Below are 26718 nucleotides of genomic sequence, written 5' to 3'. Positions count from 1 at the left end.
TTTACAATATTTTAAATTTATAAAGTCATGCAAATCATTTCAGAAGCAGAAAGCACAAATCCCTCATCTTATAGCAACAAAACTGAGGTTCAGAAATGCTAATTGGCTGGTCTATTCTACTGTTAATTTACAATTGAACAAGGGCTAGAGACCCAGTCCCTTGACTATCAGTATAGAACTCATCTCAGGTTGCTTTCTAATTTTCTGGCCAAGCTTTCATGAGATATTATTCTTCCAGAATCAAGCCAATTGGAGATTCTAAGGTTTAACAGCAAATCTCAATTTCTAAGTGGGTCTTAGAAGACATTTTTAATTTTTAAAAAGCAGTTCCTAATGTGGTTTAATATCTTTTTAAAGGTATATAATAAGAGCAAGTAGAAATATATTTAGATTTCTAATTGTATTTTTATGATTTTGACTTTGAAAAACCTAAATGTAATATGTGCTTATAATTGTAATATATAGAATGTCACATAACATTTCTCCTAAAATAACTCGTGAATCCTATTTTGTAAGTGTTCCTACCCAGAAAAAACACCACTCGATATATAACCATTGGAATATGTTTTAGGTTTTTTCTTTGTAACCTCTTCAGCTTCATCTCCATTTGATTCTCAGACTAAGAATTCTTAAAACTGGCAGATGTTCTCCAGATTTTCATAATGCTCTATTCAAAACAACCAATTTTCTATAATTTCCTTTTTAATGGTACTGCATACCATATGACCTAACCTCTGATATCTGGGTTACTAGTCTCCCAAAGGCTGTTGGAGCTACATACAGCATCCAAGTATTTGCCAAGTAAAAAAAGTGTTTCCGTCTGAGGATTGCACAAAAGGAAGCCCTGCTTAGCCATAGCTGCCAAACTGTCTGACCATTTCTCCCTGATACTTTCTACTGCAGATGAAGAATGTGCACGGTTGCCTTTCCCCAAAGGAAAAAAAAAAGACTTTTCAACTAAAGTACATCGCTGGTTACACTAAAATAAACATTCTTGAAAAAACAAAAGCCAAATTATCAGGGAGTATCTTTTTCTTTGTATTGAGCCCCTCGAAGTCACTGGAAACTATGTGCAGAAGAATTGAACGAGGGTGGGCAGTGGTGAAACGCTGCCAAGTTTGTAGTGAGTTATCATAACCACCACCAACACATGTTTCCTAGAGCTTTCCACAAGTCTGGATGGCACCAGGGTGGTTGCTATGGGAATTATGTTTTAGTTTCATACTGTTATGCAGGGTTATGGATGATAGCAGGTCACGGGTTTGTGGCAGGAAGAGTGGCTGCCTCTCCACTCCCAACCTCAGCACAAGTACCAGATTTTCAGCTGTGAGGCAAGCGAGAAAGGTGATCATAAAGTCTTGCCTTTTTATTTGCTTTTTGTTCTAAAAGGTAGAAGCTGTCTGTGGTTATACTCAATATTTCAAAAAGGTCATTTAAGTGAGAGAATGTGTAGTTAATAGACCTGAGAAAAAAGGTGACCACTAAAAATCATTAGGGATAAAGATTAGCAGGCAAGATTACAGAGTTAGGCAAATAACAGGAGGAAGAAAAAAAAAACTGTAAGCAATCCTGATTCTAGGTAGGCAGGTTAAATTTGGAGGGTCTCCATGATAAGCAATATTTAGGCAGGTTAGGTAGGTCTAGACAATGATTATCCAAATGTGGCAATGTGACCTGAGGCACAGATTCTGTGACATAGATATTCCAAATATTCTTGCCAAAAGGGAGACCAGTATGATAGCCAAGATATAGAAGTATATGAAAGGTGGAGGACAAAGTGAGACTTAACAAATTAAAGTGAAGAAGATTTTCATGTGAACAGAATCAGCCAGTGTATCAGAGACAAGAGGAACTTTAATAGTGTTATAAAACATTACCCCAGAAAGAACTCTGTTTTGCTCTTCCAGCCATATCATGCATGAGCCTATCTAGATTTCTAGAGATGGGGACGCAACTGGTTACTGCAATGCTACTCCTCACTCCTCACAAGGCCTAGAAAATTCATTTTATGTTACAGAGATATCATTTTCTATAAACTTTATTAGGTAATCTGCTTTATCATTCATTGTGGAAAATTTACAATAAAAGCAGAAGAGAGAATATAAAGAACTATCAACCAGCTTCAACAATTGCCAACATATGGCTAACTTTATTTCAACTATAATCTTTATATTCTCCAACTTGCTGCCCTCTCCCCATGGATTATGTTGAAGCAAACCTCAGCTAGCCTATTATTTTACCTGCTAAAATTCAGTGCGTATTGTAAAAAACTAAGGACTATTTATAACATCATCACACCCATCATAATTAACAGGCATTTCTTTTTTTAAAAAATAAATTTATTTATTTATTTTTGGCTACATTGGTCTTTGTTGCTGTGTGCGGGCTTGCTGCACGTGGGCTTTCTCTATTTGCAGCGAGTGGGGGCTACTCTTCATTGTGGTGCACGGGCTTCTCATTCTGTGGCTTCTCTTGTGGAGCACAGGCTCTAGGCACGTGGCATTCAGTAGTTGCAGCACACTGGCTCAGTAGTTGCAGCTTGTGGGCTCTAGAGCGCAGGCTCAGTAGTTGTGGCACATGGGCTTAGCTGCTCCGCGGCATCTTCCCGGACCAGGGCTTGAACCTGTGTCCCCTGCATTGGCAGGCAGATTCTTAACTACTGAGCCACCAGGGAAGCCCAACATTTCTTAATGTCACTAAATATTTCTTAATGTCACTAAATATTCATTCAGTATCCAAATTTCCCTGATTATCTCATAAATTTCTGTTTATGGTTGGTATTATTTGAATTGAGTCCCAAACAAGGTCCACATTAAGAGCACATATAAAGCATATAAAGTGCAAATTAAGACTCTTTAATAACAGTTCTTCCTGTTTATTTTGCCATTTACTTGTTGAATAAAACAGGTCACTCGTGTTTAGAATTTCCTACATCCTGGTTTTAGTTGATTGAATTCCAGTATGTGTCATTTACCATGTTCCTCTCATTCCCTGGACTTTACGTGAAAGAGTGGGTAGGTCTAGAATCTTGATCAGATTCACATTTGCTTTTGTAGCAAGAACACTTCATTACTGGTACTATGTATTTTTTATTGAATCATATCAGAAAACTCATAATGTCTTGGTTATATCTTGTGATAAGATCGATTGGTGGGTTCAGATGTTGTCAGCTGATCTACCATTATAATTTCCAAAATAGCCCTTCATCTAATTGTTTCAGTAGCCACTGATGATTATTGCTTAGATTATTTCATTAGAGTTCCAAAAGGGTTATACTCTAATCCTATCATCCTATCTGTATTTATTACCTAGAATTTATCCATAAAAACATTCTAAAGTCTAGAAAAGTTTGTATAGCAAAGGCAAGGCAACTATTTGATTTTTTATCTTCTGTTTTCATTTTATTTATTTACCTCATTATAACTTTGAGGAAATTATTAAGCCCTCATCCTAATACATTATAAGAAGGTACACACAAACCAGAGAAGCGGCATAATACAATGGGAAAACCAGGGGTATAGACACATGAGAACTAAGGACCCTTATCTTGCTATCGTATGGTGTGTTGAGGTTGGTTTGTACGTGTGACATTTCTGATATATGCAGTTCCTCTGTAGGCTAAAGAAATATCTTTAATTATGAAGTTCATGTTTCTACAAAGAAATTTAATTCTTTCATTCTCATAATTTCCAGCATTATCAGGACCTCTGTCTGCTGCCTTTATTGATACATGCATTCTTAGTTCTGATAAATATATTTGTAATCCCTCTTGTTGCTCATTCTGTTTCCTGTCATCTTCTGTTGTTTATTATAGAAGCATCCACTGAATATCTGGCTCCATTTTATAGAAATAAATTTCCTATTTTGTGTTTTTTATCTCACTTTTCAACTTAATCCATCCAGTCATACTACTTTTATTGAGTTATCAAGCACTTATTTCTGACAGAATACTTATGTATTTACCTACTATGTTTTTCACTTTGATTCTGCTTCTTATTAGTTATGAGAAATTGGGCAACTCACTCCTCTAGACTAAGTTTCCTCATTAGTAAAATTGAGATCAAGAAATCGAACTCCAGGGGTGTTCTGAAGATTAACAAAGATAATTTATAAGAAATTATCAATCAAAGGACCATTCTTACATTCTGATCTGATGAGTACTTGGTGAGCTCTTTTTGTAGTAGCCACTGTGCTAAGTTCCAAGGATTTGCCAACTAAAGCAGATATGGGTCTTGCTCTCATAGAACTCCAACTAATGGTTCTATGACGTTGGAATACCAACATCAAGATATAATTGCATTTATTCCATAGATGTTCTGCAAATGTTGCTGAATTTGACTATTTTGTCTATTCTATTGGTGATTTATTTCTATGTATTCCCAATTATTAGAAGTTGATGTTTAGTTCTGGTTCACTGCTATTTTCACTGTGCAGATGTCATCTTGGTTTTCTTTACTGGGTTCCAAAGATTAATATACTACTAAGTCTTACTGTAGAACTTCCTAAGTATTAAATATGTAAATATTATGTAGGGAATTTCCATTTCATTCATGCATTCATCCATTTATCAAATATTCAATTAGACTAAAATATGCAGAATGATTTCAGAGAAGATAGAGATACTCAGACCAAATTGTTTTATAAGGCAACAGAAATGAGTTAATCAGAATTAGACAATATCTCTTCTGTGTTTGACTGGCCATTACTGCCTGCAAATTGAATCAAATATTTGAGATGAAAGATTTGGATCAATATGTCTGATTTAATACACTAGTAAGGCACTAATAACTTGACATAGATTGACCATACTTTAAAAAATAATTTCCTTTAAAATATAGGTAGGACTATGAGATAAGGAAATGAATAGGGAATGTCACCTGCCAGAACTGAACCATGGCTTCCTGTCTGTCCCTTTATAAGCAAAGTTGTTCAGTCTTTTTCTCATTGTCCCCACCCTCACCCCTATTTCCGTTTAAAAAATTTTTATTAATTGACAAACATATCTTTGGCTAGCTTGTTCTGTGCCCTCAGTAATATATTCTCTGTGTTGATATGAGTTATTCTACAACCTGTAGTTTAAAATATCTAAATGTGTGTGTGCATGTGTGTATGTGTGTTTAAGATATTCATTGAGATGATTCAGAAATCTAATTTCTATTCATGTGTGCTAATGGGATTCAGGTCATATCTTTTCATTGAATTCTTAGCTTTATTACATTTTTTGGTGGTGATCAAGGAGAGTATATAATCTCATCGATACTTTGGTTCTTTTACTCTTTTCCATGATTTGGCTACAATTTATTTCCTTTTAAATTTGTCATAACTTTCTCATAATATTCTCTTAACATTTAGTTTCCAAGAGTGAGGTATTCAAATATATTATTTTTCTCAATTATTTTTTCCCCTTTTCTGTTTGAACATTATACTTTCTGACCCCACTGATATCAGATTTGTTCAGTTGACTTGCTGGGCCAATGGGATGCAAGTGGAAGTAACATTTAAGGGCCATCATTTAGTTCTACCATTATAGGCATATCTCAGTTTATTGTGCTTCACGTTATTGCGCTTCTTACAAATTGAAGATTGTGGCAACCCTGTGTTGAGCAAGGCTATCAGCACCATTTTTCTAACAGCATTTGCTCATTTTGTATCTCTGTGTCACATTTTGGTAATTCTTGCAATATTTCAAACTTTTTCATTATTATTACATTTGTTTTGGTGATCTGTGATCAGTAATGTTTGATGTTTACTATTATGACTCACTGAAGTCTCAGATGATGGTTAGCATTTTTTAGCAATAAAGCATTTTAAAATTAAAGTATGTACATTGTTTTTTAGACATAATGCTATTTCACACTTAATAGGCTACAGGATGGTATAAACATAACTTTTATATGCACTGGGAAACGAGAAAATTTGTGTGAGTCACTTTATTGAGATATTTGCTTTATCATGGTGGTCTGGAACTGAATCCACAATATCTCTGAGGTATACCTGTATTCTTTTCCTTCTGCTATGACATCAAAATAAGGGCTGCTCCTTCAGCTTGGGCCCCAGGATGAAGAAGTCATTCAGCAGGAACTGAGGCTGACACAGACATAAATGATGTTATTATTAAAAAGCTCAGATTTTCAGGGTCATTTGTTACTGCAGTATATAACTAAGCTGATTAACACAAAGGAACATGGTAGTTTTATTACTATTAAGAAGTAGGGGGATGAACTGTTAGTGTAACACAGAGGACTGAACATATGTTTTGGAGTTTGAGAGTTATGGGTTTGACCCAGGTTTGAATGTAATTAGTTGTGACTACTTGGAGTAGTTATTAAACTATTTGAACTTCAGTATTTTCACTTCTAAAATGGGATCAACCCACATAAACTTACAACTTTGCTGTGAAGATTAAATAACTGCATTTAAGGTAATGCTTACTGCTGTAACTAACAATCGAATGCAAAACTGCATAATGACTCAGAATGTATAGAAGTTTGTTTCTAACTCACTTAAACTGCAAAATTCGTGATCCTGATTATCCAATGTTTTCTCTCCAAGCAATGATTCAGGGACTTGGCTCCTTCCCTCCATTTTGTGGCTCTGCTATCTGCAAAACACGGTGACCAAGGTTGCTTGGGAACTATCTCCATTCCTGTCATCCAGAAATGGCAAAGGAACATGGAGGATCTCAAGAGGGAGGTTTTCATAGACTAGGTGTGGAAGTGCTAACACATTGCTTCTGCTCATTTTCCAATGGTTAGAACCCAGTTACATGGTCACACCCAAGTACAATGTAAGCTGGAAATGTAGTCAGCTATGTGCTTAAGAAGAAAAGGAAATAGATTTGATGAACAGTTAGCAGTCTCTGCCACAGTGATATATGTTAAGGGCAAGATTACCTACAAGAACCTAGTAGATGCTTAATAAACATTCTTTCCTGTTTGCTTTCTCTAGGTTTCTTCAAGCCTTATGTAACTATCAAAAAATTTTTATCTACTGGGCATCAAACACACGGCTTTAAGATGGAATATATAAATCTTGCAGCCATGAAAAAATGATTAGTTCAGGAGTTTTTCTTGCCTGATAATTCTTTTTTTTTAAACATCTTTATTGGAGTATAATTGCTTTACAATGGTGTGTTATTTTCTGTTTTATAACAAAGTGAATCAGCTATACTTATACATATATCCCCATATCTCCTCCCTCTTGCGTCTCTCTCCCACCCTCCCTATCTCACCTCTCCAGATGGTCACAAAGCACGGAGCTGATCTCCCTGTGCTATGCGGCCTGCTTCCCACTAGCTATTTTACATTTGTAGTATATATAAGTCCATGCCACTCTCTTACTTCACCCCAGCTTACCCTTCCCCCTCCCCGTGTCCTCAAGTCCATTCTCTACATCTGCATCTTTACTCCTGTCCTACCCCTAGGTTCTTCAGAACCTTCATTCTTTTTTTTTTAGATTCCATATATATGTGTTACCATATGGTATTTGTTTTTCTCTTTCTGACTTACTTCACTCTGTATGACAGACTCTAGGTCCATCCACCTCACTACAAATAACTCAATTTTGTTTCTTTTTATTTGCCTGATAATTCTTGATATTCATAAAGCAACATGCTTAGTGAAAGTATCTTGGTTCATTGCCTGTCAGAACTAGAGGTAAAGCTAGAAGCATTCAATAAATGTTTGTTGAATGCCTAACTGAGTAAATATGCCTCTTTTGATTTAATAAAATATCATGACTGAACAAGTGTTATACCCTTCTGTAAGGCATATGGTAAAATATGAGAACTAAACTGGCTCTCCAGGGACTTTGCCAACGGAGAATTGGTATTGACTTTTATTTACTATGGAAAATACTTGTATTTCTAACATAAAATTAAAAGACTTTACACAAATTTTCAGTTTTTTATTATGTTATTGAATAATTCCTTTGGGTTTACACTTTCATGATTCTGGATACATGTGAAAGCTACTGGTAATTTCTGCTAGTCGAAATCAGTTTTGTAAGTCTTTGCAGACATATGAAGATGGGCTTGCCCCTCAATTTTTCTTTACCTCTTCCTAGGTACTTGACTTTGGGCAACTTACATTACCTATATGGGCCTCAATATTTTCATCCAAAGCAACAGGATGAAGATAAATCTAGGTTATATATTTATAGTGAGTTTTAAAAGAGGTGTAAGACATATAAAACAATGAATACATTTTCTGTAATATAGTAAATACTCAGTAAATGGCAACTTTTCTATTAATATTAATAGCAGTGATGATATTAGTAATATCATAAATAATAATAATAGAATAATAACAAACTATTACCATGGAAAGGTATATCTTTCTCAGAAGTACACTATATATGTGAAATAAGAATGATGTTTAAAAATATTTTCCTTTAAAAGCCATCATCCCTAGAGAAAACATGGAATGAGGTTGGAATATACATCCTATAATGCCCAGATCAGGCTTTTGTTCTCACCTGAGTATTTTGACATTGCGTAATTGCATAGTAAACAATATGTCACGTGCTTGGCATGTACTTCTTAATAATTTTGAAAAGCCACTAGAGGGTGCTACTTTGTTAGGAAAATAAAAGCACTTCCCAACAGTAGTGTTCAGTCTGCAGCAGGGACGTCTGATGTTAGGGGCCAGAACTGAGCTCTCTGCTGTGAGTATCCGGATACAATTTATTCATTTATCGTTTATGTCGGAAGTAAATAGCAATAGTTTAGGCAAGCTACAAAAGTTGATACAGATAAAATCCTAGTCTTTTCTTTCAGTAAATATTTATACCAGTTCTGTTATGCAAAAGCTGTGAATATTTCTTACCAAACAAAATTCTGAGGCTATATGACTTTCTTATGGGAGATAAGCTGGCTTTAATTATGTGTGTTGGGTTTTGACTAGATATCTGTTGCTCTAAGTTTGGTGTAATGATTTTCTTCTGTCTTTGGTAGTTTTTATCATAAAGATTGGTGAAAATGACGATCCTGTATTATTTTTGCCCTCTGAAAAATAACATTTCAGTGATCCAAAGGTCACAGATATGTTCAGGTGGGTGAGCTGCAGATAAACTAAGTATATGACCTTCGTTTTCGTAACTCTGAGTTTAAAGTGAATGTTATGCTGATGAGAGATTGTATGAAGTGTCAGCCTCAATAATGAATAAAGCCTTTAGTCTGTAGTTCTTATTCAGTGGCAAAAGCATCTTTGTGAAGCCAATTACCTAAGGATGAAACACAGTCAACATGGGTTTAGTAAAAAGATTTCTGCAGATTAACTTTTGTCTTTTCAGCCAACCATGAAGTAATGATAGAGATGGAGAAAGATTGTCAGTAGTTGGAGGAGAGGAAGAAATAAATGGGGAAACCTAAAAAAACCCTAATTCTCCAGTAGAAGTGAACTGCACAAAAACTGGGTGTTCTCAGTGTGCACATTTTTGATCCCTGATAGAGGAGTTAACTTCCTGAGGGATTTTTTCCTACTACATATTACTTCTGAAATATGAGTGGGGGGAAAGGGTTTTGGTTTGACTTGCATTAATAAAAGGAACAACTAAAAAATCTCAGAGAAAATTATCTGGAAGAGTCTAGCTCCTCAAGTCTTCCGAGATTCCCCAGAGCCAAAGTAACTGCTCATTAGTCCGGATTGGACTTGATGATTACACAGAATATATTCAGGTTACTGGCTCATGGTGTGTGTGTGTGTGTGTGTGTGTGTGTGTGTGTGTGTGTACGCACTCCATACACACACATACACTTTATCACAACTCTAAGAGGTCATGTCAGTCAAGAGCTCACTCTTACCCTACTCTAATTTTTAATGTTAATTCAGCTTCTATAGCTTGTTTCTCTTTTGGAACAGCTGACCCCTCCCCGTGGTGGGAGCTGGGAGGGGTCAGGAGGCTCTGATTATTATTCACTGTTGAGATGTTTTAAATCCACCTTCAAATCTTTTCCAGAGAATTTGAGACTGGGAACACATGGGCGGCACTAGAATATGAAAAAACTATTTTTCATCTCTCTTTTTCATTAGTGTCGATCATGTGTTTCTTTTTATAAGTGCACTGGAGAATAGTGATGAAATGGAATGGGGTTATCCCATTGTCCATGTTAGGGGTGTAAGGAAACTCTAATTCACCCTTCTCTGATCAGAAAGGGCTGAATTTTTACTGAGAAGTATACCTCTGCTTTAATTTGCCAGCTGTGTGAAAGCATGGATTACAGAAAATAATATGGAACTAGAAGGGAGATGTCTGTTTTAAGCCCTCTGCTTCTGATCTGCTATTCTTAGTTGTGGCAAGTGGGTTTATCTTAAACCATGAACATGACTAAGCTTTAGTTTAGTTTTTAAATTAAAATCTTTTTTTTTTGTTAAGAAAGAATATTGTCTATTTGGTTTGCGACAGAAAAGTGCCCTCAAACTATAGAGGCCAATAGAAGTGTTGTCATGGTCTGTGACAATATGGTAAAAATTCGGCTTTACTAGATTAATTGAACACTATTAAGAAAATACCCTGTTTGCTTTCCCATTCCTTGATTTTCTTTAGCGTTCCAATTTCTCATTCTGTATACTGCTATCTTGCAAATGACTATATTGAATGGTTCAGCCTGAGAGCAGATGTTAAAGGTGTAATGATGAGGGAAGTAGAAAAGGTAGTTTATCTTCTCATGTAATACACAGTGTCACTGCCAACAGCTGTGCTTTTGCTTTTGTTATAACTTTTCTATGACCCAGTTCCTGCTTTAAGGCATATTGTACTCTTGTCCTTTTAAGTGTAGATGTTCAAATAATTCCATGGAATCCCCTTTACTGACTTAAAACCTGAGTGGATGTGAAATTTGAAATACTGTACTTGAAAGTTTTTTTTTTTTTGCTCAATTTTCTCATTTGGAAACTTGAGGGGAGCAAGTTTTTTCAGTAGCTTTCTTTGGTATAGCTCCATGATTCTCAAACCCTAGATTGAGGCTTCCCTTCAGTCCCTCACTGGACTGAATTTTATGAGGGAGTTCTCTTCTTTTGCTTTGTACATCCCTAAACAAACCTTGTTTAAGTAAAAAATAAGTGAAAGTCTTGGTTTCCCTGCTTAAGTTAATAACACACATACCTATATGTATATATGTCAGTCTTACCCATAAGGATTGGGTAAGACAGATGGAGATCAAAGAGATCAAAATATCACCTTTATCCTTTATGATTGATAAAACTAATATTGGAGACTGTGATTTGGAGAAGTGGCAATAATGACATCTTAATACCAAACTCCAAGCTCAGCCAGAGGCAGGCAGCTGGGAAGATACTGGGTGGAAGTCTGCCTTTGTTCCACCTAAAGGCAGGTAGAGTGTGTATACTCTCTCAGGGCAGCTAGCTCCCTCCAGGATGTAGGGAACAGAGACTGAGCTGGGTCTACCTAGTTCTTCTCCCAAAAACTCATCAATCAGCTCCCTGACTTTCTGAGGTGAGAAACCTTGGAAATGCCTCATTACAGAAACCTGAGGGGAGGAAAGAATGTCCCAACCCCACTACCCCTCAAAATATTCTCCAGGGCTTTGTTTTCTTACTTTATGGAGCTTAACCATTAAGCTGATGAAAAGCAAGATTACTGCTGTTGTCTTAGTGGAGAAACTCTGCGGTCTGTCAAGACAGCCTGCCCCTACCACCGTGAGGCTGTTGTCCAACCACTGATCTCTGACTTGTTGTAGATCTGCCTGGGAAACCGGTGAGAGAGACACCTTATTCCCCTAGAAGTGTCCAAAAGGGTCAGTCTGTACTACAGCTGAAAACTCCTCTTTCTGTTCCCAACCCAAATTACTATCTAGCTACATTGTCCAAGTTTATTAGAGCTTTTGCAATAATATCCAGTGACCACATGGAGCTATTCCAATAATAATATGTCAAAAAGCTAGATGTCCCAAATATAAATATAAATCTCTGTCCACTATTAAATTCCTCAACAAAAATTAAAGCGCAAATTTAAACTCCCTTGAATTTTACAGTTCAAATGAATTAGAGCCCAGAATCAAATTATCTTACCTTTGTGATTTCAAAGAAATTAGTGAAAAAAAAATCATCCTTGCCAATTTCTTAGTCTAATCAGCCTCAACAGAGACTTCTTAGTGGCTGGAGAGGATGAGTTTCCCTCAGCAGCTGCAGCATAGCTTTTTTCTCATGGAAATAGATGTAATTCCTTCACAACTTTCAGAAATAGTATTAATTCATTGCCAAGTTTCTGATGTACCTAATTTTTTAGAAAAGTGTTCACAAGATTATTATAGCACTGGCCCCATTCTCACCAAATTTAGAAAAAAAATTAATAATTAATACTTAGTTCCTAGAGTAGTTTTTATGTTCCCCAAACTCAGTTTTCAGTGATGTTAAAGATTCTAGAAGAGACTTATTGAGATCTGAGAACAGGGTGGGCAGTCTAGATTTTAGTCTGACTGAGATGCCAGACTTAGAGAATCAATGATTTGGGAACTTGAATTCAACTGGGAGAAATCACCTGTAAATACATTACTTTTGGCCCTGGGGAATTACCAGATCTTGAGAGAAAATGAATTTATGAACACAATCTCTTCTCCAAGAAAGGAACATTTGAGATGTGCTGGGCAAGCTTAGGACTTTGTCCAGGTTTCTACATTCTTATTTGGCATGCTTTTGGGCCTTTTTGGGAGGCATCCTGATGGTGATTTAGTGTGGATTCTGTCTAGTGACAAGTCCCCCACTCTTTTTCCGTGGTGGTTGGTTCCATTACTCTGGCTATAAAATTGCTAGAAATGAAATGAAATATCCTACAGAAACTTCCTTTCTCCTCTTCATCCTTCCTCCAGCTGGGGAAATATCTTCAGCAGATTCCTGAACTCACAATGTCATTGATATTTCTTAAAGCTTGTAGCCTTAGAAGGGTTTAGAGAGAACAGGTATCTCCCTGTGTCCTTCAAGAAAATGTTACCTGGCACAAAAATTTTAAACTAGGACCTCACCCATGTGTGCTCTGAAAGCACTCATAGAACTTAGGCATGCAATTAAAGACAATGCCTACATACATGGTTGAGAAACAGTCAAATAAAAATTGATTCACCTATTGTCCACACACAATAGATAGTTTAAGGTCATGTTGTAGCAGCCTACTTCTGAAGGTCTCTGTGCCCCATATGACATTATTTAAGGTGTGGGAAGCCCTGCTTGTGTAAAAACAGCCTCTCGCTCTATAAAAATAGACACACATCTGCGGACAAGCCACTGTAAGCTGCAGTCCTCCACCAAATGCAAAATCCCATAGTGACCTATTCCTTTAAAGTACAAGATCTAAAGATGCTACTTAGGCTGCAGTGATTGTAAGCACACCACAAAACTGTGAAAGCCAGTTGCAAGATACAATATAAGCCCCTGCAAACCACCAAAGTCAACCACAGGCAGAGCCTGACTTCATCCAGTGCCTCATGATTCAATATTATTTTTGCTCTCCAACTTCTACTCCATGTCTATTTCTCAATATTCCTGGCTCAAGTCGCCATATCCTAACAATCCCTTGAATTGAACTTCCAGATCTTGGGCAGAGGCAGAATCTGCCCTGTAAAACATGGGATTTGGAATAACAGAACTGAATGCCTACACTCCATAGTTACCTGGATCACAAGGGAGGGGAAGGCAGAAGGAGCTGGGCTACTCATGTCCAGTTCTTTTCTAAAATCCACCAGTCAGGTAACTCACTGTTCTTTGTGCACGAGTAGCTGGTGGTATTTAGAACATTTAGGGCATTTCGCCTCATAGAAAGCAGAGGACTAGAAAAGTTCTTTCCCCCTTAACAGAATTTGATTGGATGTTCCCCCTGTGGCCTCCTTTGATAGCTTGTTCTTAAAACCACTTCCACTCTCCAGAATAAAAAACCCAAACCGAACAAATAAGTACAAAAGACTTAAGTCTTCTAAGTAATTGAGCAGCTCAACAGCTAAATGGCTCAACTGATGCATCATCAATTTCAATTCTGCTGCAGGTTTTCCCATGTGTTTTACATATGTTAGCTGTAACTGATCTCTTCAAACACTCAATGTAACACATTTCTGGAAATGCTTGGTTAAGTCTGGTTTTCCAAAAGTAGGTTGGAAAGATTTCAAATAACACAAATGGGAAAAAAAATGGAATGAATAGGAAAATGATTCACAGTGCCCATTGATACAGGGAGATGTAATTACATTAAGTTAAATGAGGTAATAGTTGTGAAAGCACTTGGCAAACTTGTAAAATACCATATGAAGGTAAAATCTTAGCTGTTACATTCTGTGCAAATGGATTGCAATTTGAAGTCCACAGTTCCTATGGTAAGAATTTTGGTAGGAACTTTAAAATCAAGTTCCGCTCTCTCTTAAAGAAACAGAGGCCTTGAAGTGGTCAATTTCTCTAAGCCTTAGAGTCTATGGTCATGGTCACCCATTTAATGAATGGCCCAATGGGACCAGAAGACCATTTGGTTCTCTTAATGATTGGCGCCAGAGCTGGTGTTTGCCTAGATTAGTGTGAAATGCAAGCTGCCAGGGCGTGAGATGCCAACAAAGATAAAAACTTGACCATAAATAATGTTGGTAACATCAACTCTAGATATGAAGGAAAAGAGATATGTATATTTTGGAACCTAACAGGAATTAATTCCCTTTGTTTTCCTTTTTTTATAATGTCAGGAAATTATGTGATCAGTAGTAGTTTCTTTAAAATGTAGTAAAACAGTATTACAAAGACCCCAATCTATGTCCTACTTCTATATAAGTTTAGTGTACATAAAGATTTTATCCAGAGGACTTGTTATTTTGCATTTTATTTAAATGATTAGTTCAATGATGTATTCTTTTATGTCTTAATGAAATATTCCCTTTCAATTAACAAAAAATCCTTATGGATCTTACAACGTACAGTAAATTCTGCTATAATGCATGTTTTGAAAACGTGAAATTGTTCCAACACAACTGATATTTTAGGGAACTTTGAGCATGACACAAATTTTGTCTTTGCCTCTGCACAGTTTTGTTTATAAGAAACTCTAGGTGAATGCAGTGACCTGCAGCCGGCTGAACCCAGCTGCAGAGGAATTTGCATAACACACATGCATGCATCTCAAATTCTACCAGGTATCTCCTTTCACCCCATGTATTATAAGCTCGCCCACCCACATCTGGTGTTAGAACTTTCAGACCCATTTCAGGTAACCCTCCTTTCATCATTTTACAATGACTTACAAGGTGCAACCCTTCTGTAAACTTCAGGTCTTTTTCAAGGTAAAGTGCCACTCTTATTGTAATATTTATATATTTTGTAACTATTTCACATGTGTAAAACTGTGCTACCATTTTTATTAGGTTCCTACCTTTAAAAAAAAAGTCACTGATGAGATTTCTAAGTGTTGTGTCCCCAAACCCATTTTCTCTTAAGCCCTGTGGTTTTTATTGTGTGATTTTGCAAAGCATGGTAATTTTGAGGAATGCAGATGTCGTGTTCTAGCAGAACTGACTGGATTTTAAATTCAGTTTTTCACTTTTATTTATATTTTGGAACAACAAGTAATACAATTATATATTTCTCTTCTTCCCTCCCCCCAACTTTTTTGGTAGTGCTGTTAGTTTATTGCAAGATCCCTGCAAAGTGTCTGCAGGCTAGTTTCTGTGGGAAGCAAGCATGTCTTCATTTGCATGGACTGTGAACAATTTTGTGCAAATATACACCTTTGAAACTTTAGGCTCAGAGATATTGACAACATGCATTCTTGTTTTTTCATGCTCTGAAATTGAGACAAACTTTGGCTGTCAAAAACTTCCATATATGATATTTAATAAATATGTGTATGAAATATACATAAGGAAAAAACACTTTTGCAGCATTTTATTTTTATTTTGTGCATCTGTCTCATGCCACATGAGTACTATCACATATATGGTGTATGCATCTACTCTACTCTGATATTTATTGTTGTATTTGTCTTTAGAAGCCCCTTTTTCTTTTCTTTTTTAAACTTTACAAGGTATAATTGACAAGTAAAATTGTAACATATTTAAAGTGTACATCGCGATAATTTGATATATGTATACATTATAAAAGGCTTCTTCCCATCTAGTTAATTAACACATCAATCACATCACATATTTATCTTTTTTTTTTTTAGAAACTCCTTTGCTTTTCTATACTCCCTTTCCCGTTCATCATGTGATGTACCCTATGCACAGCCACAGTGCATAAAACATAAGTTTTAGACTAGAAGTTCAATGATGTGAAAGAAATGTACTTGTTCATAAAAGCTGAAAAGAGATATTAATATTTATTAACTTCCTTCTATGTTCCAGGAAGTTGGCTACCTTGTTCACTGATGATATAGCTCATTCAATCTTCACAATATCCCATACAGTTTTTACTCTCCATTTTAACAGATGAAGAAACTAAAGATCATGCAAGGTCATTAGTTATCCTAATATCAAGTGGTGTTAGAGTCATGTGTCCTTTTGGGTCCCCTGATAAGTGAACACAAAGATGGGATTAGATTTGTAAGAGATTTATTGAGGGAACTGCCTGTGAAAGATAAAGGAGGGAGCAGGAGAGTCTTCAGACAATGATGCAGGTCTGAAACCCAGAAAAGGAGAGAAAAGAAAGGAAAAGCCACAAATTGAATGGAGTTCTGAGAAAGTCTCAGCCAGGCCAGTGCCTCAGGGAATCCCTGAACAAAAGATGTCCATTAGAGGAGTCCTGCACTGGGGAGAAGTGGCCCATTTCTAGTACTCCTTGTACTAGTTGGTTGGGAGCAGCCCAAGGGAAGCATGGACTCTCTAAGCTCTATGTTGGGTCCAAAGGTGTGGACAGCAAGAGGCTGCCAGTCAGCTGTGATCCCATGCACAGATTCTCCTGAAAGATCTGAGCAGTGCACCTCTATGGCCACCCACAGTCATAACTCAAGAAGAGACATGCCTGAGTACAAAGTTCTTCTCTACATGGGTAGCACACAGGGTTAGTGGCAGGGGTCGTTTCCCGCCAAGCAAAATAACACCCTCACTCACCTCTAAATAATATAACCTAAGTAAAATTTGTCGGTTTGATAAGCAGACACAGCTTCAGGATATGTTTCTCAGTGCCCTAGCTTTTAACGGCTTGTTTCATCCAAGTCCCTCCTAAAATTTTGTAGCTGCCACTGAAGAGCCAAGAACAGAGAAGCAGTTTTCTAGAGCAAAGGTTCTAATGTTGGCAGCACATTAGAATCAGGGTGAGGGGATGATTAACCTTTCCTATGGCCAATCTGCACCTCCAGCCAATTAAATTGAATCTCTCAGGGTAGAGTCTAGTGATCAGTATTTTTTAAAGGTTTGCAGGTGATTTCAGTGTGTATTCAAGGTTGAGAGTTACTGTTGTAAAGAATATCTGCCTGAGGTAGAAGAATAGCTGTATCTTTGAACATTCTTCTAAATACTCAGTCTCTCTACCAGTTCCACTCATATCCACCCCAGGGATTTACCTAATTAGTTCAAGAATGTTCCTAGAGGCCATTAAGTTCAAAATTTTTTTTAGTCTTTGTGACAGTTATCCTATACAAAATTTTCCTATCCTTAAGTTATACTTGCATTCTCATTTCTGTTTTCACCATACTATAACTTGAGCACATCTGTATATTTTTATACAAAAGTATGATACAAATCATAACAAGAAGGAATCCTGGTTCTCTGGCTACACTTAGCAGTGTAGCTTTCAAAAGTGCTCAGAACTCTAAGGAATTCTGGAGGTAGAGGTAGAGAGAAGCCTTTTTGTCTTAACACGGGAAAGACATTGCCACATTTTCTCAAAATTTGAAAGGAAAACAGGAAGAGAGTTAAGAGTGTGGACTGAACCAAATGGAGAGTTCAGATTGGGTGTGTTTTATTTATACTCTTATTTTTATGTTAAATGAGTATCAGTGAAAGTAATATGTTCATTGTAAAACTTTGGAAAAAGACAATGTAGACAGATGAAAGTAGTATGTTTAATACTAATATTAGTTATTTGTTCAGAAATCCAAGTTGGTCAATATATTTGCCTCCAGTGAGCTCTACTTGTTAGATTAGGATGAATTGATCAAGGTGTAGCTGTTGGTACCTGACCTCCACTGTGGGATTAATTTTTCTGTTATCAAGAAAAAACAAAAAGCAAACAAACAAACCACCCCACCGTATGTCTATTCATCTGCAGTGGCAGATCAAGAGTAGAGTTGGAGCAGTGGAAATTACCAGAAACAGGCAATAAGGGGAGGCATGGTCTGTAGAAAAGTTAAAAACAGTAATAAAACTAACTTAAAATTGATTTTTAAAATTATCATCATGCATTGGCAACTCTAAAATGATGTCAGTGATAAAAGTACTCCTCTCTAAAAAAATATATTTTCTTGGTCTAAGTTCTAAATTTCAAATCAACACTTTTTAAAAACTTATTTTAAAATAAACATTGTATTCTTCATTGTATTCTCCATGGAATATTCCCATTTATATTATTGACCTCTGACATGTGAAATCATTTCATACCTTGCTTCCAGAGCTTATTTGTAAAGGTTTGGCCTCCTTCTGGCTTGCTTAAGGCATAGCTTGTCTCCAACCTTTTGACAACATATAGTCCGGCATTTAAACAATAGATTAAAAATAACAATAGTGACACAGAATGTGTAAAGATGATGAACTAGAACTTGAGTTACTTCAATTTTGTCTTTCTTTGTGACTAGTTGGAGTTTTCATATGCATTTAAAGTTTAAACAGTGAAATAATGCAGACTGAGAGATGTAATATTTTTGTTTGGTAAGTGCAAATTTTAGTGCTTACATGAACTATTTTACTGAATTCTTCTTTTTATATATGTTAATTGCTTTAAAACTAAAGAACTACAAGGGAGTAAAACATTGCATCAATATGATTTAGTAGGTTTAGCCATTTTGGTTTTATTAAAATTCACTTAAAAAACTGGCATGATTATATATACACAGAATTTAATAAAAGGAAAAAGTCACTATCTTCATATCTCTTCTGGTTATTACTCATTCTATTTCATATTATTACTGAAAATAATTTTGCTGTATAGAGTAGGATAGCACTGAGAAATGCTCCGCTCTTAGTGCCAAATAATCCAGGTATGGCACTGCTCAACTGCTTTTTCAAAGAGCTTGAAAGTCACTTAATGGGCCTTGTATTTTTTCCTTCATAGTGTCAGTTTTCCCCTTTTCTCCATTCCTATGTCCTTTGCTTGCTCTTAACATCCAATCTCCTAGGGCAGGAAATATCTCCTAGAAAAGTAGAAAGAAGTCATTAATTATATTTACAGTTCTGGCTTTCCTGTATTGTCAAAGAGGGTTAAAGTAATCCTGTCACAGACCTGGTCAAAGATTAGCTGAGAAAGCCTGAAGAAATCAATGAGATTGGTTGTCCAACCCTAAGGGAAGTGTGATGAGTATTCTATTGAGAAAAGTAATCTAATTTGGGTGGTCCAAAGGAGACTGCTCAGATTAAATGGTCACTATATACTACAAGTTCTGTTCAGCAGAAATGTTCAAACATTTAATTGCTCTTTAGTGGGTAAGCAAAGCTGACAACCTCTTCTTGAGGTGCCTTTTGAGGGTGAAAGGAAAAAAAGGGTCTCCATAGATTTAGGCTATTAAAGTATGGAAGTAAAAGAAGTATAAGATTGGCAGAGTTATTTCCCCTGTACTCCTGGTTCCAAACAGAACGAGGTGCAGGAGTGTGTGTGGCTAAAATGAGTGGCCAAAGCCCCCAAAGGCAAGTTATGCCAAGAGGATCTGAATTGTCTGAAATGCCTAACAGGTGTCTGATGTAATTTCTATGGACTTGAGATACAAAGCAGGGAGCAGAGCTAAAGCCGCTGTCTACTAGGCTTAGATTTGGAAGCAGACAGTGACCTCCATCACATATGACAATGATAATTGCAAAATCCAGGCTGGTGTTTACTCCTAGGGAAAAAGGGAGAGGAAACAGGATCAGGAAGAAGTAAACCGGGATTCAACAGTAGCCATCATTCTTTATCTCTTCAAAAGAGCTCTGAGGGGAAAATGGCAAAATATTACACTTGTGTAAAATTGAGCATTGGGTACATGAGTATTTGCTATATTATTCTCTTTTTGTATATTTGAAGAATAGCTTAATAAATAAAATTCAATAAATTAAAATAGATATTATCAAAGTGATACTGATAATGATACAGTAATGTGTTATAGATATTTGAGTCCTAAAGTCATATGTTTTAGTTGAAGATATTCCCCTCTAGTTTATTTTTGTAAAAATTCAGTGTGATTTCAAGAATTATTTCTTGTTGACAAACATTAAAGGAAAGAGTATACTTTTTTGTAGTACTTTTATAGCTCAAGTCAATCTTTAAGACACCATTAAAAGTAATCCAATCCATCTCTATTTTGACTCCCAAGAATGCATAGCCTTGGGCAAAGGCTAACTATTAGGTAGTAAAATCCCATGGAAAAAAATTAAGGGAAAGAGGAATGAGACATAGAAGAAGGAAAAACCAGTTCAAGGTATTTAGCATGACTGATAGACCATCTCATAAAACTGTCTTCTGAGAGGCTATATAAACAACTTCCCAATCCATGGAAAAAAAAGGAAGAATTTATCTGTAGGCTTCCATCTCCCGTTGGTTAAAGCTTTACTACACAGGTGTTTAACTCTTTCCCATCCACCACTCTCACACACATAATTCTCTGTTGTACATGCTTGGGACCATAGCATCACCTGCCTGTTATGAATGAGGATTAGCGGAGGAGGAGATAAGAGTGTGCACAGTGAGTGCTTTTTACTTGCATATGTTTGAAGGTTTTTGGCTTCTCCAAAGAAGACTAATTGATTATTTAAGTGTGGGTTTTTTTTCTGGGCTCTGTATTCTGTTTTGTGGATATATGTGTTTTGGGGCCAGTACAATACTGTTTTGATTACTATTGCTTTGTAATGTAGTTTGAAATCAGGTAGTGTGACACCACCAGCTTTGTTCTTCTTTCTTAAGTTTGCTTTGACTATTTGGAGTCTTTGGTGGTTCCATACAAATTTTAGGATTGTTTGTTCTAGTTTTGTGTAGAATGTCATGGGTATTTTGATAGAGATTATATTGAATCTGTAGGTTGCCTTGGGTAGTATGATCACTTTAACAATATTAATCCTTCCAATCCATGAATATGGAATATCTTTCCATTTATTTGTGTTGTCTTCTATTTATTTATTTAAGTTGAAGTACAGTTGATTTACTATGTTGTACCAATCTCTGCCGTATGTGTTGTCTTCAGTTGCTTTCCTCAACATCTTATAGTTTTCTGAGTACAGGTCTTTTACCTCCATGGTTAGGTTTATTCCTAGATATTTTATTCTTTTTGATTTAATTGTAAACTGGATTGTTTTCTTAATTTATCTTCCTGCTAGTTCATTATTAGTGTATAGAAATGTAATAGACTTCTGTATATTAGTTTTGTATCCTGAAACTACTGAGTTCATTTATTCTAACAGTGTTTTGGTGGTATCTCTAGGATTTTCTATATATAGTATCACATTATCTGAAAACAGTGACATTTTAATTTTTCCTTTCCAACTTTGAATCTTTTTCTTTCTCCTTCTGGTTTGATTACTGTGTCTAGGCCTTCCAATACTATATTGAATAAAAGTGGCAAGATCAGGCATCCTTGTCTTGTTCCTGATCTTAAAACAATTTTTTTAGCTTTTCACCATTGAGTATAATGTTGGCTGTAGGTTTGTCATAGATGACCTTTATTATGTTGAGGTATGTTCCCTCTATACCCACTTTGTTGAGAGTTTTTATCACAAATCAATGTTGAATTTTGTCAAATGCTTTTTCTACATCTATTGAGACAATCATATGATTTTTATTCTTCAATTTATTAATGTGGGGACTTCCCTGGAAGTCCAGTGGTTGGGACTTGGCGCTTTCACTATTGGTGGCCTGGGTTCAAGCCTTGGTTGGGGAACTAAGATCCTGCAAGCCATGAGGAGTGGCCAAAAAATAAATGATCAGTGTGGTGTATCACACTGATTGATTTGTGGATGTTGAACTATTCATGCATCCTCAGAATAAATCCCATGGTGTATATGTATTGTTGAATTTGTTTTACTAATATGTTGTTGAGGATTTTTGCATCTATGTTTATCAGTGATATTGGCTTGTAATTTTCTTTTTTTGTAGTGTCTTTGTCTGGTTTTGATATCAGGGTGAGGCTGGCCTCACAGAGTGAATTCAGAAGCATTCCTTCTTCTGTAATTTTTGGAATAGTTTGAGAAGATAAGTGTTAATTTTTCTTTAAATGTTTTGTAGAATTCACCTGTGAGGTTCTGGACTTTTGTTTGCTGGGAGCTTTTCGATTACCAGTTCAATTTCATTACTGGTAATCTGCTTGATCATATTTTCCATTTCATCCTGATTAAGTCTTGGGAGATTGCATGTTTCTAGTAATTTATTGATTTCTTCAATGTTGTCCATTTTATTTGAGTTTTATTTGTTCATAGTAATATCTTAGGATCCTTTGTATTTCTGTGATGTTGGTTGTAACTTCTCTTTCATTTCCAACTTTATTGATTTGGGCCCTCTGTTTGTTTTTCTTGATGAGTCTGGCTAAAGGTTTATAAATTTTGTTTGTCTTTGCAGAAAAGTAGCTCTCAGTTTCATTGATCTTTTCTATTTTTTCAAGCCTCTACTTCATTTATTTCTTCTCTAAATTTTATGATTTCTTTCCTTCTACTGATTTTGGGCTTTGTTCATTTTTTTCTAGTTCCTTTAGGTGTAAGATTAGGTTGTTTGTTTGATATTTTTCTTGTTTTCTGTGGTAGGCTTGTAGCACTATAATCTTCCTTCTTATAGCTGCTTTTGTTGCATCCCATAGATTTTGGATCATTGTTTTTTGCTTATTTTTCCATGGGTATTTTTTTACTTCCTCTTTTTTTTCACTAGTGATCGATTGGTTGTTTAGTAGCATATTATTTAGCCTCTACATGTTTGTGTGCTTTTGCAGTTTTTTAAAGTGCAGTTGATTTCTAGTCTCATAGCACTGTGGTTGGAAAAGATGCTTGATATGATTTCAATTTTCTTAAATTTACTGACTTGTTTTGTGGCCTAGCATGTGATCCAGCCTGGAGAATGTTACATGTGCACTTGAAAAGAATGTGTATTCTGGTGTTTTTGGATGGAATTTTCTAAATACACCTATTAAGTCCATCTGTTCTAATGTATCATTTAAGGCCAGTGTCTCCTTATTGATTTTCTATCTGGATGATTTCTCCATTGATGTAAATGGGGTGTTAAAGTCCCCTACTATTATTATATTGTATTATTGTCAGTTTTTTCCTTTATGTCTGCTAAAATTTTCTTTAAATATTTAAGTGTTCCTATGTTGGGTGCATATATATTTATGATTGTTATATCTTCTTCTTGGATTGATCCCTGGAACATTATGTAATGTCCTTCTTTGTCTCTTGTTACAGTCTTTGTTAAAGTCTATTTTGTCTGATATAAGTATTGCTACCCTGGCTTTCTTTTGATTTCCATTTTCATGGAATACCTTTTTCACTTTCAGTCTCTGTATGCCTTTAGAGGTGAAGTGAGTCTTGTAGGCAGCATATAGATGGGTCTTTAAAAAAAAAATCTATTGAGCCACTCTATGTCTTTTGATTGGAACATTTACATTTAAAATAATAATAATTATTATTTTTAACATGTTTATTGGAGTATAATTGCTTTACAATGGTGTGTTAGTTTCTGCTGTATAACAAAGTGAATCAGCTATACATAAACATATATCCCCATATTCCCTCCCTCTTGCATCTCCTTCCCCCCTCCCTATCCCTCCTCTCTAGGTGGTCACAAAGCACGGAGTTGATGTCCCTGTGCTATGCGGCTACTTCCCACTAACTATCTATTTTACATTTGGTAGTGTATATGTGTCCATGCCACTCTCTCACTTCATCCCATCTTACCCTTCCCCCTCCACATGTCCTCAAGTCCATTCTCTACATCTGTGTCTTTATTCCTGTCCTGCCCTAGGTTCTTCAGAACCATTTTTTTCTTTTTATATTCCATATGTACATGTTAGCATACGGTATTTGTTTTTCTCTTTCTGACTTACTTCACTCTGTATGACAGACTCTAGCTCCATCCACCTCATTACAAATACCTCAATTTCATTTCTTTTTATGGGTGAGTAATATTCTAAAGTAATTATTGATAGGTATGTACTTATTGCCATTTTGTTAATTGTTTTGGAGTTCTTTTTGTAGATATTTTTGGTTCCTTATTTTTTGCTCTCTTCTCTTGTGATTTGATGACTGTCATTAGTGTTATGTTTAGATTTCTTTCTCTTTTTCTGTGTGTATCTGTTATAGATTTTTGGTTAGTGGTTACCATGAGGTTCATATATAACAACATATATATGATATATATGATTATTTTAAGTTGATGATTTCTTAAATTTGAATGCATTCTAACAACTTTGCTTTTTTACTGCACCCCCTGTATTTACTGTTTTTGACATCATATTTTGCATCTTTTTATTTTGTATATTCCTTAACTACTTATTTTGGATATTTACCACCTATATAAACCACCTACTAGCTTTATAAGTGGTTGATCTGATTGATCATGCTTTTACTATGTATTTGCCTTTACCAATGAGATTTTCCTTTTGTAATTTACATATGTCTAGTTGTGGCCTTTTCTTTTCCACTTAGAGAAGCCCCTTTAACATCTCTTGTAGAGCTGGTTTAGTGGTGCTGAACTCTTTTAGCTTTTGCTTGTCTGTAAAACTCTTGATCTCTTCTTCAAATCTGAATGATAGCCTTTCCAGGTAGAGCATTCTTGGTTGTAGGTTTTTTCCTTTTATCATTTTGAATACATTGTGTCACTCCATTCTGACCTGCAAAGTTTCTGCTGAAGCTGATTGTCTTATGCAAGTTTCCTTGTATGTAACTGGTTGCTTTTCTCTTGGTGTTTTTCATATTCTTTCTTTATCTTTAATTTTTGCCATTTTAATTATAATGTGTCTTGGAGTGGACCTCTTTGGGTTGATCTTGTTTAAGACTCTCTGTGTTTCCTGGAACTAGATGTCTGTTTCCTTCCCCAGGTTAGGGAAGTTTTTAGCTATTATTTCTTTAAATAAGTTTTCTGTCCCTTTCTCTCTCTGTCCTCCTTCTGGGATCCCTATAATGCAAATATTACCATGTTTGATGTTGTCCCAGAGGTCTCTTAAACTGTCTTCATTTTTAAAAATTCTTTTTTCTTTTTTCTGTTCATCTTGGGTAATTTTCACTACTGTGTCTTCCAGTTTGCTTATCTGTTCCTCTGTGTCATGTAATCTACTCTTGTTTCCTTCTAGTGTATTTTTAAAATTTCAGTTCTTGTATTCTTCAGCTGTATTTGGTTCTTCTTTATATTTTCTAACTCTCTGTTAAACTCCTCAGTGTGTTCCTCCATTCTTCTCCCAAGTTCATTAAGCATATTTGTGATCATTACCTGAATTCCTTATCTGGTAGACTGCTTATCTTCACTTTGCTTAGTTTTTCTTCTGGGGTTTTGTACTGTTTCTATGTTTTGGACATATTCTTCTGCCTCCTCATTTTGCCTAATTCTCTGTGTTTATTTCTATGTAGTAGGTAGATCAGTTATGTTTCTTGATCTTGAAGAAGTGGCCTAATGAGGAGATATCTATGGGATCCAGCATCAGACTCCCCTCTGGTCATGAGAGCTGTATGCTCTCGTGGTGCCCCCTATTGGGATGCATGCACCCTTCTATTTTGGCAGGCCAACTACTGTGGGCATGCTGGTCCCTGGCCTGATTGGATCCCAGACCCTGCACTGTGTTGTGGTGGTCACTAGCCTGGCCCAGCTGGTTATGGGGGTCTGGGCAGGTGCTGCCTGATGGTGGGTGGCGCCTGGTCCTGGGGTAGCTAGTTCTGGTGACTGGGGCATCCTGGGACTGGTGCTGGCCTGAAGTTGTGTGGATAAGCCTGTTGTACTAATAGGCTAAGGGGAGGACTCCAAAATGGAGCTTGCCAGCAACAGTGTTCTCATGGTAGAATGAGCTGCCACAAATGGCTGCTGCCAGTGTCTGTGTCTCCAGGGGGAGTCCCATTTGCCTCTTACTTCCCCAGAAGATGCTCCAAGGTCAGCAAGTGGGTCTGACTCAGGCTCCTTTCAGATTACTGCCTCTGTTCTGGGTCTTGGAGCATGTGAGATTTTGCATGTGTCCTTTAAGAGTGAAGTCTCTGTTTCCTACAGTCTTCTGGCTTTCCAGTACATAAGACCTGGTGGACTTCAATGCCAGATATTCTGAAGATTCATCTTCTCAGGGCAGGACCCCCAGGCTGGGGATCCTGATGTGGAGCTCAGACTCCTTGCTCCCTGAGGAGAACTTCTGCAATTGGGATCATCCTCTTTTTTTTTGGGTTGCCTCCTGTGGGGTGTGAGTCTTGATTACACTGTGTTCCTCCCCTCCTACCTTTCTTGTTGTGGTTCCTTTTTTGTATCTTTAGTTGTGGAAAATCTTTTCTGTTAGTCTTCAGGTTATTCTCATCAATAGTTGCTCTGTAAATAGGTGTAATTTTGGTGTGCCTGTAGGAGTAGATGAGCTCAGGTCTTATTACTCTGCCATCTTTGCCACACTTCTCTTTGCAGTTTTTCTTACTGAAAGACATCAACATTACTTTTATAGTTACCAAGAAATCTT

At 36.3% G+C, this 26718-nt stretch overlaps 1 protein-coding gene across 1 annotated transcript in view; it reads left to right on the top strand.

The window, feature by feature from the left end:
- The first annotated feature begins 8639 nt into the window (after nucleotides 1-8639).
- ARHGAP24 (Rho GTPase activating protein 24) overlaps nucleotides 8640-26718 on the top strand; it is a 780792-nt gene continuing 762713 nt past the window's right edge. Inside the window, exon 1 of the mRNA XM_060147878.1 lies at nucleotides 8640-8664. The gene's annotated coding sequence lies outside the window, so the exon portion shown is untranslated. The remainder of the gene's footprint in view (nucleotides 8665-26718) is intronic.

This window comes from Lagenorhynchus albirostris, chromosome 4 (genome assembly GCF_949774975.1).
Source record: "Lagenorhynchus albirostris chromosome 4, mLagAlb1.1, whole genome shotgun sequence".
Lineage (NCBI taxonomy): Eukaryota > Metazoa > Chordata > Mammalia > Artiodactyla > Delphinidae > Lagenorhynchus > Lagenorhynchus albirostris.
The sequence above is the reverse complement of the archived record's forward strand: the minus strand, read 5'-3'. Positions and strand labels throughout refer to the sequence as shown.